This window comes from Oncorhynchus nerka, linkage group LG21 (assembly GCF_034236695.1).
Source record: "Oncorhynchus nerka isolate Pitt River linkage group LG21, Oner_Uvic_2.0, whole genome shotgun sequence".
NCBI lineage: Eukaryota > Metazoa > Chordata > Actinopteri > Salmoniformes > Salmonidae > Oncorhynchus > Oncorhynchus nerka.
In genome coordinates this window covers 32877717-32893808 of record NC_088416.1, presented here as the reverse complement: position 1 = coordinate 32893808, position 16092 = coordinate 32877717, and the positions used below count along the sequence as shown (strand labels likewise).

Genomic DNA, 16092 nt, shown 5'->3' with positions numbered 1-16092 from the left:
TAAAAAACAGCCCAAAGCTTTGTCTGAGGGGGAGCAAAGAAGTTGTCATAACAAGGTAAGCAGTAATGAAGCACACTCTTTCGGTTTGACTTTCTCCACTGACTGTAATATTGAATTTCCGCTACAGACCTAACCTTTTTAGTTAACCCTTTATGTGTCATACTGCCTTTTAAAACCTAGCGAGGGTTTTGTTGGACTTGCTAATCATTCATAAACAATGAGCACATGGGCAAGGTACATTTTGGTGTATCTTATTCAAATCTCAATTTCCATTAGCGGACATGAATGATGGAGAGTTGACGTTAATGACGAAGATGATATAGCTAAGAATATCTTGGATTCTATCTATCTAACGATTCTTGTCATCTTTCATTATTTTGAACATCATTGTAATGAGAGGTTAGAATAAGATTCAGATCGTACTGTATGAGCCCTGCTGTGTTGCTGGAAGATTAACAGCAGGTGGTATCAAAGACTACATTGAGTAGTGAGCAGGAGGGCCAGGCGGGATGAATGCGTCAATACACTCATCATACTCCTGCATGGGTTTGGCTTCAAAGTCAACACTCAGACTCATCATATCATAACATCATATCATGTCTGCCAATCAACCAGGGTCCTATCTATAGGCTTAAATCCACACTTGTTGAAGTCATGTACTCTAACAAAGCCAGGTGAAGGCGTAATTAATACTTAACTACTGACATAACAAATACAGTGCCTTCAGAAAGTATTCATGCCCTTGGACTTTTCCACATGTTGTTGTGTTACAGCCTGATTTTAAAATGGATTAAATTGAGATTTTTTGGGGTCACTGGCTACACAATACCCCATGATGTCGAAGTGTATTTTTTTTTAAATATACAAATAATAATAAATAAATGAAAAGCTGAAATGTTTGAGCCAATAAGTATTCAACCTCTGTTGTGGCAAGCTTAAATAAGCTCAGGAGTCAACATTTGCTTAACAAATCACATAATAAGTTGCATGGACTCACTGTGCAATAATAGTTTTTAACAAATCTATGGCAAGATTTGAAATGATTGTCCAGCAATGATCCACAACTAATTTGACAGAGCTTAAAGAATTTTGAAATTAATAATGGGCAGATATTGTACAATCCAGGTTTGCAAAGCTCTTAGAGACTTACCCAGAAATACTCACAGCTGTAATCGCTGCCAAAGGTGATTCTAACATGTATTGACTCAGTGGTGTGAATACTTATGTAAATTAAATATTCTGTATTTAATTTTTCAATACATTTTAAAACATGTCATTTTGCCATTACAGGGTATTGTGTGTAGATGGGTGAGGGGAAAGACAATTTAATCAACTTTGAATTTACTTTACAATTCACTTTACATTTGGGAACTTGCATATCCTGAGGAAGCAGCGGTCATTTCCTGGTCAATGATACAAAAGAAGGCAATGATAAGACAAAGGCATAACACACACACTTAGACAATTATGCCTGCCTCTCCAACTTCCTGCTCCTTGCGTACTCCTTCTCATTCCTGTGGCCCGGCCCGTCTTTTCCTTCTTCCCCTGTCCCTATGTGAGCGCCTGGCCACTCCTGGCTCCTGGCTGTGGTGCTGTATCAGTGTCATCACTCAGGATGGACTCCCCCACCACTCTACCTGCCTCTGCTGCTGACCAGTCTGCTCACCCTCTGTAAGGACCCAGCACTCTACTTTCTGAGCTCAGATAGGTTACCTTTAGTTCATATGTATGTCTGTCTCTCTCACATCACTTGCTTTCTATTCTTATTCCTCCTCCTCTGTCTCCCCTCCACTTCTATCTCCACTCACAGGGCAAGGGCAGAGCTCAGTCATGTAAGTATGAGATACAATTACTTTCTGTATTTGATGGCACTTTAATAAATGCACCAGAGAGCTGGAAGAGTCCCGGCATAGAGACAGTTTGAGGCAGTTGGTCTCTACGGTTGATAAGCGCCTATTTTTATGCCTCACACAAAATAGTTATTTTTGTAGGAAATGGGTATTGTGAGCGTCTGAAAACTTCCTTGACATTTTTCATGTTTCATTCGATTTATTGAAGGTATTTTAAGAAAGCAGAATACGCAGCTGGTTTCATTGTTTTGTGTCAGCATGTGAACGAGCTTCTGAGATGTTTGAACCTATTTGATCCGCCTACATTCTCAGATAGTAATGGTTTATTTTCTCAGCAACTTAGTTCATTCTGAGCTCTTGGTGGGGTATTGGGAGGGAGCTGGTGGCTATGTAAACTGTAATAACAGACCGTATCTTTTCCCCGAAGGCTGAGTCACAAATTTGGCTCCAAAAGTACTTTTGGCTGAGATATAACCTTTTTCTCCTATGGCTGAGCTGTATGGTAGTACCTGTTCACAAGCATGCCAGGAGATGTGGACAAATGCCCTTTGTTTATATTAGACTCAGGCCCAATGTGTTGGTATTGAGTGCGAACCGGAGCCAAGGTAAGGCCACAATCCTCTGGGGAGGGGCGGTTGCTCTGTATTTATTGTAGTATTTTTCCTCCGTTCCTTCCTCCTCCACCTCCTGCTTACTATCAGGTGGAATGGAGGGTCTTGAGGCACACCTCCTGCTTACTGTGCAGTGGAGTGGAGGGTTGCCAGGAACACCTCCTGCTTACTGTGCAGCAGAGTGGAGGGTCGCCAGGCACACCTCCTGCTTACTGTGCAGCATAGTGGAGGGTCGCCAGGCACACCTCCTGCTTACTGTGCAGTGGAGTGGAGGGTTGCCAGGAACACCTCCTGCTTACTGTGCAGCAGAGTGGAGGGTCGCCAGGCACACCTCCTGCTTACTGTGGAGCATAGTGGAGGGTCGCCAGGCACACCTCCTGCTTACTGTGCAGTAGAGTGGAGGGTCGCCAGGCACACCTCCTGCTTACTGTGCAGCAGAGTGGAGGGTCGCCAGGCACACCTCCTGCTTACTGTGCAGTGGAGTGGAGGGTCGCCAGGCACACCTCCTGCTTACTGTGCAGTGGAGTGGAGGGCCGCCAGGCACCAGGGAAGGGTCTTCCTCAGTCTGGAGGACTCTACCTGCACTGTAAAGGAGAAAGCACAGAGGGAACTCTCTGGCTAGTCTTGAAGAATAGTCCATTTAGCCTTGGGTATTTTGTACCCCAAATAGTAGTCTGCATTAGCCTTGGATACCATGGTGTCTTTGTGTGTCTGTGTGTGTGGTTGTCTAGTATTCACCATAGATAGTGTGACACTCAAACTGGACCCAAGTGGTGAGGTAACCAGTGGGACCTTTATGGACCTGAACTGTGAGGTCAGCATCAGCCATCACCAGTCCCACCCCCTGACACACAGCTTCAACTTCCTGAGAGACGATGTCCTGGTCTACTCCAAAAACACCACCGAACCTGCGGTCCTTCACCAGCTCACCCCAGCCAGGGCTGCCAACTCTGGCACTTACAAGTGCCAGGTCATAGTTCAAGACAAGAGCAAAGGGAGCAGCACCCAAAGACTCACCGTCACAGGTACTGCTGAAATGGATCCATGATTATATTGACTTTCTGGTAAAACTCTCTAGATCTCTAGATCCCGTAGGAGCGGTGCACAATTGGCCCAGCGTCGTCCGGGTTTGGCCGGTGGAGGCCGTCATTGTAAATATGAATTTGTTCTTAACTGACTTGCCTTTTTAAATAAAGGTTCATTAAATTAAATTAAATAAAAATATCTTCACTCGTAATCCATTATATGTAGGTACATACAGTATCAAGTATTTTCCTCCTGATGATGCATGGTATGTGACATCCTAGTGACTGACACTGATTGTTCGACCACAGGCTTGCAGACGCCTGTGCTGCAGGTGACCTCCCAGATCCTGTTTGAGGGGGATGAGGTGGCAGCTACCTGCAGCGCCCCAGATGAGTCTGGCTCCCTGCTCTTCCACTTCTACCAGGACCAGGAGAAGATCAAGCAGGTGAGGGCCAGTGGGAACTCAGTGGAGACCAGGCTGGAGCTGAAGCATGCTGGGGACAAACACCTGTGCTGTTACTTTGAAATCACCATGCTGCCTGACGCTGGGAGGTCCAACAACAGTAACACTGTCAAGGTCATGGTCAAAGGTAAGAGTGGGGTTGAATGCTGACTATAACTGTTGCATTTGTTATTGGAAGGTACCGGTTCAGAGTTATAGTAGCTATGGGCATTATGCTTCTGTGTGCTTCAATATTTGATCACCCGTAAGAAAATAAATGTTGGGTTAAAGAGTTTCTCTGTTCTTCTGTTGTATCATTAAAAAAATTTCATCACACCCGTCATGAACATTCTTCCTGGTAAAGACGTGATTTTTTTTAAAATTTTTTTATTTTTTTAAATTTTACCCCTTTTTTCTCCCCAATTTCGTGGTATCCAATTGTTAGTAGCTACTATCTTGTCTCATCGCTACAACTTCCCTACGGCCTCGGGAGAGACAAAAGTTGAAAGTCATGCGTCCTCCGATACACAACCCAACCAAGCCGCACTGCTTCTTAACACAGCGCATCCAACACGGAAGCCAGCCGCACCAATGTGTCGGAGGAAACACCGTGCACCTGGCAACCTAGGTTAGCGTGCACTGCGCCCGGCCCGCCACAGGGGTCGCTGGTGCGCGATGAGACAAGGATGTCCCTACCGGCCAATCGCTCCCTAACCCGGATGACGCTATGACAATTGTGCATCTCCCCTCAGACCTCCCGGTCGCGGCCGGTTACGACAGAGCCTGGGCGCGAACCTAGAGTCTCTGGTGGCACAGCCCTTAACCACTGCGCCACCGAGGCTGGTAAAGATGTGATTGAGGGTGACATTGTCGAGTTTGTCTGTCGAGTGGTGAACCCCCCATCCAATGTGGCGGTCTTCCTGACCAAGGACAAGAGGATTCTTAAGACAGCCTACATTAGTCTCAGTCATTCGCTCAGAGTGCTGGCAGAGGACTCTGGGGAGTATGTGTGCAAGGCGGACAGAGGCATTGTTCAGAAAGAAGCCTATGAGAGCATCAAAGTCAAAGGCAAGTATTGGATGTCTGACTGTGTTGTAAAAGGTTGGGACATATGACATGTAATAGTGAGCGTTTTCTAACTTAATTCAATGTTTCACCATGCCAAAGTATCTTTGAATTTAATGTTTGACACTCTGCTTTTTCTGTCTGATCCCCACAGAGTTGTTTTCCAAGCCAGTCCTGGTGATGAAGCCCAGAGAGGTGTTTGAGACAGAGCGCTTCACACTGAACTGTGATACTGACCGCTATTCCCATGAGAGAATCAACATTGGGGACGTGAAGTACTCCCTGTACAGGAACCAGGTCCTACTGACATCAGGGGGGAACTACAGTGCCACAGCACACCCCTCCCTTAATGGAAATTACTCCTGCCAGGCCCATGCCCTAGGAAGAGGCCAAACCAAAAGATCTTCAAAAACAGCACACAGATTGTCCTCAAGGCAAAAGGTGAGTCTCTCTGTGTGGTGTGGTGGTTAATTTCTTTACTTTCAAATGAGGAGAGACAAACGTATTCCACAAGTCAGAGCTATTCTTAAACTGAATCTTTATTCACTTGTTAATAAGGAAGCAGGTCAATACAACCCACACATATAAAGTTAATCGATTGAGTGCCCTACGATAATGATGTCTGGTCGACGAATCGTTGAGAGCCTCGATACAAAGATACAAAAGTATTTTATAGCCAAGATACAAACAACAGATGTATAGAATGGGTTACAAGTTTAAGATTTGTATGAAAGATACTGTCTGCTGTGAATTATAAGTATCTGCTGTAATAACTTCTCATTGTGTAGAAACCAGGGTCTGGCCACGAGCCATCTCTCCCTGGTAGCTTCCAGTCAGGCACACAGACACTAATCATGCTATGGAATGCGGTCTTGTTAGGTTTATCACCCAGAAGATATTGTAAATCTTCTGTCAGTGTTAAATCTCCTAGAGGCCCACTTTCAGTAGAACACACACAGATATATGAGTGTTCTAACAACCCCTTATTATGTTGCATAAAACAACCATTTGATGAAATAACAGCATTATAACAATCTTGTAATTTCTGTTCTGACAGTGGATGGGGTCATATTAAAAACTCTCTCATTCAACATTCTCAAACATTGCATGTGCTTTATTTTCTAACCGTTTTTCTCTTCTCTGGTCTCATTCTGTCTTATTCGTTCTCTTTTTGTTCCCCCTCTCCCTCTGTCAGTGCCTGTGTCAGTCCCTCTTCTGAGCGTGGTAGGGGGCAGGTTGATCCTGGGCAAGCCCTTCCAGCTCCAGTGTCAGAGTGACAACGGTAGTCTGCCCATCACCTACACCCTGCTGAGCCCCCACAGACAAGCTGAGTTCAGGGTGGTCCACAGTCCCCCGGATCTGGCCCTCTTCAACATTACCTCCATCCATAGGAGCATTGACATCCACAGCTTCTCCTGCAAGGCCGAGAACAACCCCAGTCAGCCCTACATGGAGAGCTCAGGAGATCACCTCCGACGCACTGCCACCATCATAGGTGAGTTGGCCACACCACCTGTTTATAACAGAACCAAATGTATACATGCATACATACATACATACATACATACATACATACATACATACATACATACATACATACATACATACATACATACATACATACATACATACATACATACATACATACATACATACATACATACACCTACATATGGCTCTAGTTTATAAAAGGGAGATGCTGGTACAGTCAGTCTAACTGATGACATAGTAGATTTACTGTAATGACTCAACAACATTAATTCCCCACAGAGCCAGTGTCCAGGCCAATACTGATCTTGACACCCAAAATGGGGGACGTGGCTGAGGGGGAGGACCTGACCCTAACCTGCACTGTCCAGTGGGGCACGCCCCCCATCACCTACACATGATATCACACAAAGAGTGCCCTGCCCCTGCTGTCCAAGACCACCAATGACATGCGATTATCCCACTCGTTTCAAGGTGTCAGTAGAGAGCATGGCGGCGGATACTACTGCGTCACTAACAACCCATCCAATGACAGCCAAAGGAGTGCCATGGTCACTGTTGGAGGTGAGAGAGGAAGGGATCTTGCAGATGAAAGTATTATCACACAAACACACTGGTGTGTGACTACAAGTCATTTAGTTAAATCCACTGTGGCTGAACGTGACCTGAGGTAACCTTTGTAACCTTGCTGTCTGCAGTGAAGTTGGCTGGCTGGAAGAAGGGGCTGATCGCAGCCTTCTGCATCCTGCTCACAGTGTCTCTCATCATCATCCTCGTTAAGAAATGCCTTCTTCCATTCAGAAGAGAGAGAACAGTGGAACTGTCAGTGTGAGTAGGCCTGGCTTTGACTTCATCATACTACCATAGTCTATTCACAAACCATTGAATGTACAGTGATGCACAATTCTTTGTTTGGGAAGATGTGAATATTAAAGTGATAAAGGTCATATAGGAGTTTCCTGTTTTCATTGTGTTTTCTTGTTCCCCTCTCTCAGGAAGCCAGCAAGCACTAAAACAGACCAGACACTGAGACTGACCCATGGAGAAGTCAATGAGGCTGCCAATGGTAAGATCTGTCTACTGATTTACTGTACAGTAGAACCTATATCTGCTGTCAGGACTTCACACTACTAAACCTTTGGCCCATGATAGAAAGTTGATGGAGTCTTGCAGACCCCTACCATCTCAGCCCTAACCTTGCTCCAACCCTTCATCCTCTCAGGGTGTCATCTCTCTTCCTCTCTGTGTGTTCCTTCCTCCTAGCTTGGCTCAGGGTAAAGAGCAGGTGAGGGGATGCATAACTAATATGGCAAAGCAATGAATGTTTCATCCAATTCTCTTCTCTGGGGTTTGAGAAATGTGCCATGCAGGAAACCAGGCCTAGCTCTAAACATCTGCATTGTTAGTGAGAGAGGGTGCCGTTATGTCGGCCACTTAGCCAGCTGTCCACTTCCTGCTCTCGCCAAAGGGAACTTCCTGTTATTATAATCCAACCCAAACACAGGGTGCATCTGTCAAGCGGAGTCAGAGGACAGACTGCTCCCTTGTTAACCCCTGAAATAAGAACCCACACGCCAACCATATTGCCCATTGTTGAGTAATTGACCTACTCCTTGCAAATGTCAATGGTATTTGTATCAAACAATGTTGCAGCGCAGGGGAAGAGAAAACAATCATGGGCTTTGGCCTGCCTCTATATTGTCAAACAATGGGCTTGTCGGCAGGGAAACTGACTAGTAACACACACATTAGTGGTTGTAATGCGATAAGCCCAAGGCGTCAGTCTTGAGGAGAGCTGGAGGTTCTGGGTGGAGGGTGTTGTTTTGGGGAAGGAGGAGGTTCTGGGTGGAGGGTGTTGTTTTGGGGAAGGAGGAGGCTCTGGGTGGAGGGTGTTGTTTTGGGGAAGGAGGAGGCTCTGGGTGGAGGGTGTTGTTTTGGGGAAGGAGGAGGCTCTGGGTGGAGGGTGTTGTTTTGGGGAAGGGGGAGGCTCTGGGTGGAGGGTGTTGTTTTGGGGAAGGGGGAGGCTCTGGGTGGAGGGTGTTGTTTTCCTGAGCTTGTCTCCTGCTCTTGTTTTTGCAGGTGAGTCAGAGTCCGAACAAGCTGACGGCGTAAGTAGAGCAATGTACTAACAAATACACTCATGTACGTAACAGTACTGTTTTACATACAGTACATAGACCTCATGACTTTGTTTTGTCTTAGAGGGACCCCTTATGGAGAAAATCAGATTCAACACAGGAGGAGGAAACTGCTGGAATACACAGATACTGTAGAAACAGACACGGGCTTCTTCTTGTATGTTTTTATTTTATTTTGTCTATTTCAGCAAGGCTCAGTTGAGTATGCCCAGTTAAACCACAATGACCATGAGTCAGAAGAACCAGAGCACGAACCAGACCAAAAACCCCGGCCTGAACCAGAGCCAAAACCAGAACAAGGATCAGAGCAAGACGAACAACTTGAATGACCACCATCAATATTTATTCTCTAATTCATTCAGAATATTGAACAACTGGAGCTGTTATTGATTTGAATGCATTTGTATTTTTTCTATATTTTTTACACCTCTTCTTCTTAACCTTTTGTACAGTCTTTAAATGCCTGTAATTATGCTCTTGTGAATTGAGAATAAAACAATGCAGCAGAATGGGAGACTCATCTCAAGTCTCAATGAGAAAAAAAGTAGTTATTGGCGCTTTCCGTCACCTCTCCTGAGAACGTGCATATAGGATGTGTAGTTGTGACCCAGAGGAAAATACACAAATACATTTTCCATTGTGCTGAGCTCCATGGACAGGAAGGAAACCTTTGAAGCCTGCAGGGTAGGGACAGTCATGCGCTGTGACACCCTGTAGAGAAGTGTGACAATATGAGAAAAAGAAAGTCTATACCCCCTGGTGGGTGACCAGGCAAACCCTCTCCCTCTCCTGACCAGAGGAGGGCAGCACCTTGCTTATGATTCAGTAGGGAAACATGGTGCCACGTTGCTGAAATCATGTGAGGTTTCCACTGTGTTTTTAGCATCAAAGCATATCAGTTTCAGTTTCCATCCTTTCATGGGCTTTGATTGACGAGTAGTGACTCAATAAGTTATGAGTTCATACAGGAGTCAATTCCTTTTCAGTACTGGCTACCAGAGGAGATTAAAAACAGACAAACACATTTTAAAGTGTAGGCTATATTGTCTTTGTACAAAGGTACACCGAACTGCAGTAATTTCAGAACCTCTCTTCAGTCTGGAAGCCTAGTGGAGTCATCATGCCCAAGGGAACACAACAACATTACATTAGTAGGGTCTGTGCCATCACATATCCTTGGTCACAAAATCACAAATATCTATATTAGCTATATTGTTTTTGTTATTTAAAGAAAGCAATGAGACATCACCAAAGGATCTGAACAACAAAGGTCTACAGCCCACAAAGAGTTGGTTGTTAATTAATATCATGGCACATGTTGTTGACTGTCCAGCTCATGGTTGCCTTTTGACAGGAAGCTCTTTAGGACGTTTGAAAGATACAAATAGCCCTGTGTGAAAAACATAGAACCCCTGACAACACAGCTAAACACCCCACAGCCTGCCACCCACTTAAATGCTCTCAACTACATGCCCAGTTCAGTCTAACGTATACTGTATACCACAGCCCTTAGGATGAAGCATTTATCTTCATTAGAGATAGCCCAGTCCCTTGTTTGGATTATGTTTCAGTTATTTGTGTGTGCATGTTTCAGCTGTGTGTGTGTTTGTGTGTGCACCTGTGTGTGACAGAGAGGGAGCAGTACAGAGGGGGAAGTAAGGGTGAACCCAAGAGAGAGAGAGAGAGAAAGAGAGAGCTCTAGTGACAGTGTGTCTAAGATAGGACTCCTCCTTCCCCACCTCAGGTCATGTTGAGTTTAATCGCCATCCTAGAAAGCAAAAATGTAAGGAAAAGTTCAGAGTGACAAGTCCAGCCACCGTGTAGTCAAACTATTCACTATTGGTTCTCGTACTGGGAAGTTAAAAATGTAACAAAACACTAGAATATTTCATGTCCATGCAAATCTATTTTGTATTATGATACGGTAAGAAAGAAAATAAGTACTGCTATTTTAGGTAATCCCCAAGGGAAGACAAAACTACCGATAAAGACGGCCCCTTTAAGAGGAGGCCTTGGGTCCAATCTATGAATGGATAGTTTTCCAAAATGCGTTCCAAAATGAAAACCGAATCCATCTCCATGTCTCAGCAGTCTGGATCTCTGCAGGTTGTTATTACTGTATCGTTACATCACACTCTGCAGTTTCAGCTTTTAGAGTGTGGGTGAATGAATCATATTACTTAACAGGTCTGCCCTGACAGCGGTTAGCAGCATATTTTGAGAACTGGCAGCGGGAGGTCATGTGCCGCTATGGAATTAAAATGACTGTAGCAGAAGTAGAATAAATAAGAATATGGTGGCTGGGTATTAATGAGCGGGTTTTTTAACCTGTTCAAGCAATTTTTGGACGACATTTACTATAGCTCAGATTGGCTTCTTAATTTTCAACTGCACAATAATAAAGCCAAAGTTCTATATGTTTACACCCTGTGTCCTATACTCTTTCCCTCCGCAAGGACACTACATACAGAAATAACCCCAAGTTTGGTGAATCTCCTGCATACCTCGCAGCCTCAACCCGGCCACCATCCTCTCCAAACCCTGACATGTCCTGGCCATGGATGGTGCTATCCTCTTCAGAGGGCCTGGTCTGATGTTTGAAGAGCCTGTCTACCCTGTCAAATACACGCTGCTGCATTTACCATGTTCCTGCATCCATCATGTGAGGTCATGTGCTGTCATAGACGCTGTGGATTCCTGTTACATGTCATCTGCCCATCTGCACAGGAGAAGACCAGACTGTATGTCCTCCATAGTCACAAGACCACTGGCGTGGTAACTAGATAGGACAGGTTTTCTTAATGTCTTTATAATGTTGATACAGTAGGAGAGAGTGATAAATGTGTCTTTGGGACTTTTCACATTTAGAAGTGTGGGACGCTGTGTCCCTTTATCTTTACTGCCTGTGTGTTCGTGTCTCAGCAAGGAAACCTGATCTGGCCCCTCCTGTATCTGAAGCAGATTCAGCTACATGTTTTCAAACTCTTGCCTGCTAAAATTGCTTTATTGACCCCTATGAATATTATGTTTTTCACTTGGCCTTATAGGGCCAGTGTGCACTGCTGAGACTCAGTGGTGAAGTATCTGACAACTTTGGATTATTGTTCTTAGATTTGATACTATCACAAATGAAGACGTTTCCAGGTACTTATGAGTTTGTGCTTTACAGTTGTACACAGTGTTCAAGATTACTGTGTTTTTCAGATGTCATAAAATACTGCTATCAGCAGACACCATAGTTACAACATGATTGTCAACATGATGTAAACTTTATGTTAATTTCCCCTTTCATGAGTAATGGATCAGCTCATCTGATTCAAATCTCCTTCGCATAGACTTGATCAGGCTGGTGATTGTGACCTGTGGAATGTTGTTCCACTCCTTTTCAATGGCTGTGTGAAGTTGCTGGATATTGGCGGGAACTGGAACACTCTGTCTTACACGTCAATCAGAGCATCCCAAACATGCTCAATGGGTGACATGTCTGGTGACTATGCAGGCCATGGAAGAACTGGGACATTTTCAGCTTCTAGGGATTGTGTGCAGATCTTTGCGATATGGGGCCGTGCATTATCATGCTGAAACATGAGGTGATGGCGGCGGATGAATGGCACAACAATGGGCCTCAGGATCTCGTCACGGTCTCTGTGCATTCAAATTGCCATTGTTGAAATCAATTGTGTTCATTGTCCATAGCTTATGCCTGTCCATACCATAACCCCAAGCGCCAACATGGGGTACTCTGTTCACAACATTGACATCAGCAAACCGCTCACCCCACACGACACCATCAGCCATCAGTTGAAACCGGAATTCATCCCGTGAAGAAGCAAACTTCTCCTATGTGCCAGTGGACATCGAAGGTCAGCATTTCTCCACTGAAGTCAGTTCTGACGTAAACTGCAGTCAGATCGGAAATCTGTATTTTTGTACACCGATTTTGCCGATTTAAATAAACATATTTTTACACCTTTAGTTAACTAGGCAAGTCAGTTAAAGACCACATTCTTATTTTCAATGACGGCCCTACAAGGCAGTGGGTTAACTGCCTTGTTCGGGGCAGAATGACAGATTTTTACCTTGTCAGCTCGGGATTCAATATTGCAAACTTACAGTTAATTAGTCCAATGCTCTAACCACCTGCCTCTCATTGCACTCCACAGAACATGCCTATTGCGAATGCAGTAGAAGGCAGGTAAGTGCTAGCTAGCATTAAACGTATCTTATAAAAAACAATCAATCAATCATAATCACTAGTTAACTACACATGGTTGATTATATTACTAGTTTTATCTGATCCACCTCTAGGCAGTGACACCATTCTGTATACTTCTGGCCCATCCCTTGGACACTGTGCTAACTAACCTACAGACAAGCTTCAATGCCATACAACTCTCCTTCATTGGCCTCCAACTGCTCTTAAACACAAGTAAAACTAAAAACTAAGCCAATCAATCACTGCCCGCACCTGCTCGCCCGTCCAGCATCACTACTCTGGACGGCTCCTGACTAACTACAAATACCTGGTGTGTCTGGTTAAACTGTAAACTCTCCTTCCAGACTCACATTAAGCATCTCCAATCCAAAATTATATCTAGAATCGGCTTTCAATATCGCAACAAAGCATCCTTCACTCATGCTGCCAAATATACCCTCGTAAAAACTGACCATTGACTTCGGTGATGTCATCTATAAAATAGCCTCCAACAATCTACTCAACAAACTGGATACAGTCTATCACAGTGCCATCCGTTTTGTCACCAAAGCCCCATACACTACCCACCATTGCGACCTGTACGCTCTCGTTAGTTGGCCCTCGCTTCATCTTGTAGCCAAACCTACAGGTTATCCACAAGTCTCTGCTAGGTAAAGCCCACACCTTATCTCAGCTCACTGGTCACCATGTAGCACACACTCGTAGCAGGCACTCCAGCAGATATATCTCACTGGTCACCCCCAAAGCCAATTCCTCCTTTGGTCATCTTTCCTTCTAGTTCTCTGCTGCCCATGACTGGAGCAGATTGCAAAAATCTCTGAAGCTAGAAACTCACATCTCCCTCACTAGCTTTAAGCAGCTGTCAGAGCAGCTTACAGATTACTGCACCTGTACATAGCCCATCTGTAAACAGCCCATCTATCTACCTACCTCATCCCCATACTGGTATTTTTATTTTGATTTATTTTGCTCCTTTGCACCCCAGTATCTCTACCTGCACATTCATCTTCTGCCAATCTACCATTCCAGTGTTTAATTGCTATATTGTAATTACTTCGCCACCATGGCCCTATTTATTTCCTTAACACCTCATTTGCACTCACTGTATATAGACTTTTTGTTTTATTTTGTTCTACTGTATTATTGAATGTATGTTTTGTTTATTCCATGTGTAACTCTGTGTTGTTGTTTGTGTCGAACTGCTTTGCTTTATCTTGGCCAGGTCGCAGTTGTAAATGAGAACTTGTTCTCAACTTGCCTACCTGGTTAAATAAAGGTGAAATAAAAATTTAAAAAAATATGACCTTTCATAGGTTGGTCTCTCTGTCCACTGGTAAATGGTAGACACCATGATGAAGAGCAGTGGTTTGGTAAGCATGGATGGCTGCAGGGCAGAGATGGACTCTGTTTGGTTGTCATCTTTAATAGGACTAATAAGTCCTGTCAACTTAGCTATAGATAGGTGTGTATATTTTACATAACCTCTGTGTTTCCTTGAAAATCTCTTTTGGCAGGTGCATGACTGAAGACAGTGCAGCCCCAACCTGCTGGTCTGCATTAGGTCAAACTCAGCTGGAAATTCTATTTGTGTTACGTAATTGGAGTCACGCAGCTTCACTTTTTTACCATCCAATCTTTTTGCCCACTGGCTACTCAGTTAAATTCATTCCTGTCACGCAACCTCCACAGCTACTAACGAGGAGACGGTATGCAGAGATATGCCCCAAAGGTGTGACAATAAGAGTAGGTCACAGGGCGAGAGCTCCTGCAGGCTGATCCTCCATGGTGGGAGCAGTGTTGATAAGGGCACACACTACATGGATATTGTGTCAGAGATTAAGGAGGATTAGTCTTGAGGTACGTTTCAATAAGTCCATTAGTTGTCACGGTTATTATGGACCTGTGTGTCCACCATGCATTTATGTCAGTGTCCCCTCGCCTTAATGGAAATTTCATGGAGAGTGAGGAATGATGACTGGTAAATGGTCTTGTCTGCACTTTGCTATAGAGGATGCCATCTGAAGATTGTCCAGAATGCTATTGTTCTTTGATGTGGAGGTACAAGTTTGTAAGGTTAGTTACTGCATGTTACTTGTTTTAATCACTATCTGTCCTCCTATCCATTGGCTGCTGAATGCCAACCATTCCCAGGGCAAAACTCAGTCACATGCCCCCATTGTGTAATCAAACATCAACAAATGAAATGCACACACGGCTGGCCTTTCACCCCACCTCATTTTCCATGGAGGCCGGCTCGGGTAACCCTATCCCCAGACAAGCAGGCCCTGCACCCTGGCTCCCTCTCACTCCATGTGAAGTCCGGACACTCCTGCTCTGGCTGTGGACTGGACAGCTGCTGGCCGTTTACTGCTGCGGCCCTTTACGGGTTAGCATTCTCATACCTGGTCACTGTCAGCAGCTGCAGCCCCTCACTGTGGCCCGTCTCTCAAAGGGAGCACACAAAGCACTATTCTAAACATACTAAACACATAAAACTAGTGATCCCCCTTTGGAACAGCTTTGGCTTTGTAAAGCGGAAGCCTTTTAACATTGTTTTGCTTTCGGTCATAGGAAACTATTGGGGAGCGGTGTTAATGGGGTGATATACGGTCAGTATGTTCCCAGGTTCAAATGTTCTGCTCCATTATACAGTGCCTTGCAAAAGTATTCATCCCCCTAGACTTTTTTCCTATTTTGTTGCATTACAACCTGTAATTTAAATGGATTTTTATTTGGGTTTCATGTAATGGACATACTCAAAATAGTCCAAATTGGTGAAGTGAAAATAATTACTTGTTTCAATTTTTTTTTTATATTATAAAAAAAACTGAAAAGTGGTGCATGCATATGTATTCACCCCTTTGCAATAAAACCCTAAATAAGATCTGGTGCAACCAATTACCTTCAGAAGCCACATAATTAGTTAAATAAAGTCCACCTGTGTGCAATCTAAGTGTCACATGATCTGAGTATATATACACCTGTTCTGAAAGGCCCCAGCGTCTGCAACACCACAAAGCAAGGGGCACCACCAAGCAAACTGTCACGCCCTGACCATAAGGGCGGTTTATTCTCTGTTGGTTGGGGCGTGATAGTGCAAGGTGGAGTCATCTAGGAGATTAATGGTTTATGTTGGCCTGGTATGGTTCCCAATCAGAGACAGCTGTTTATCATTGTCTCTGATTGGGATCATATTTAGGCAGCCATTTCCTCATTGTGCTTTGTGGGATCTTGTCTACAAATAGTTGCCTGTGTG

General features: G+C 44.4%; 1 pseudogene; it reads left to right on the top strand.

The window, feature by feature from the left end:
- Positions 1–2575: 2575 nt before the first annotated feature.
- Positions 2576–9116, top strand: LOC135563628 (platelet endothelial cell adhesion molecule-like; annotated as a pseudogene).
- The last annotated feature ends 6976 nt before the right edge of the window (positions 9117–16092 follow it).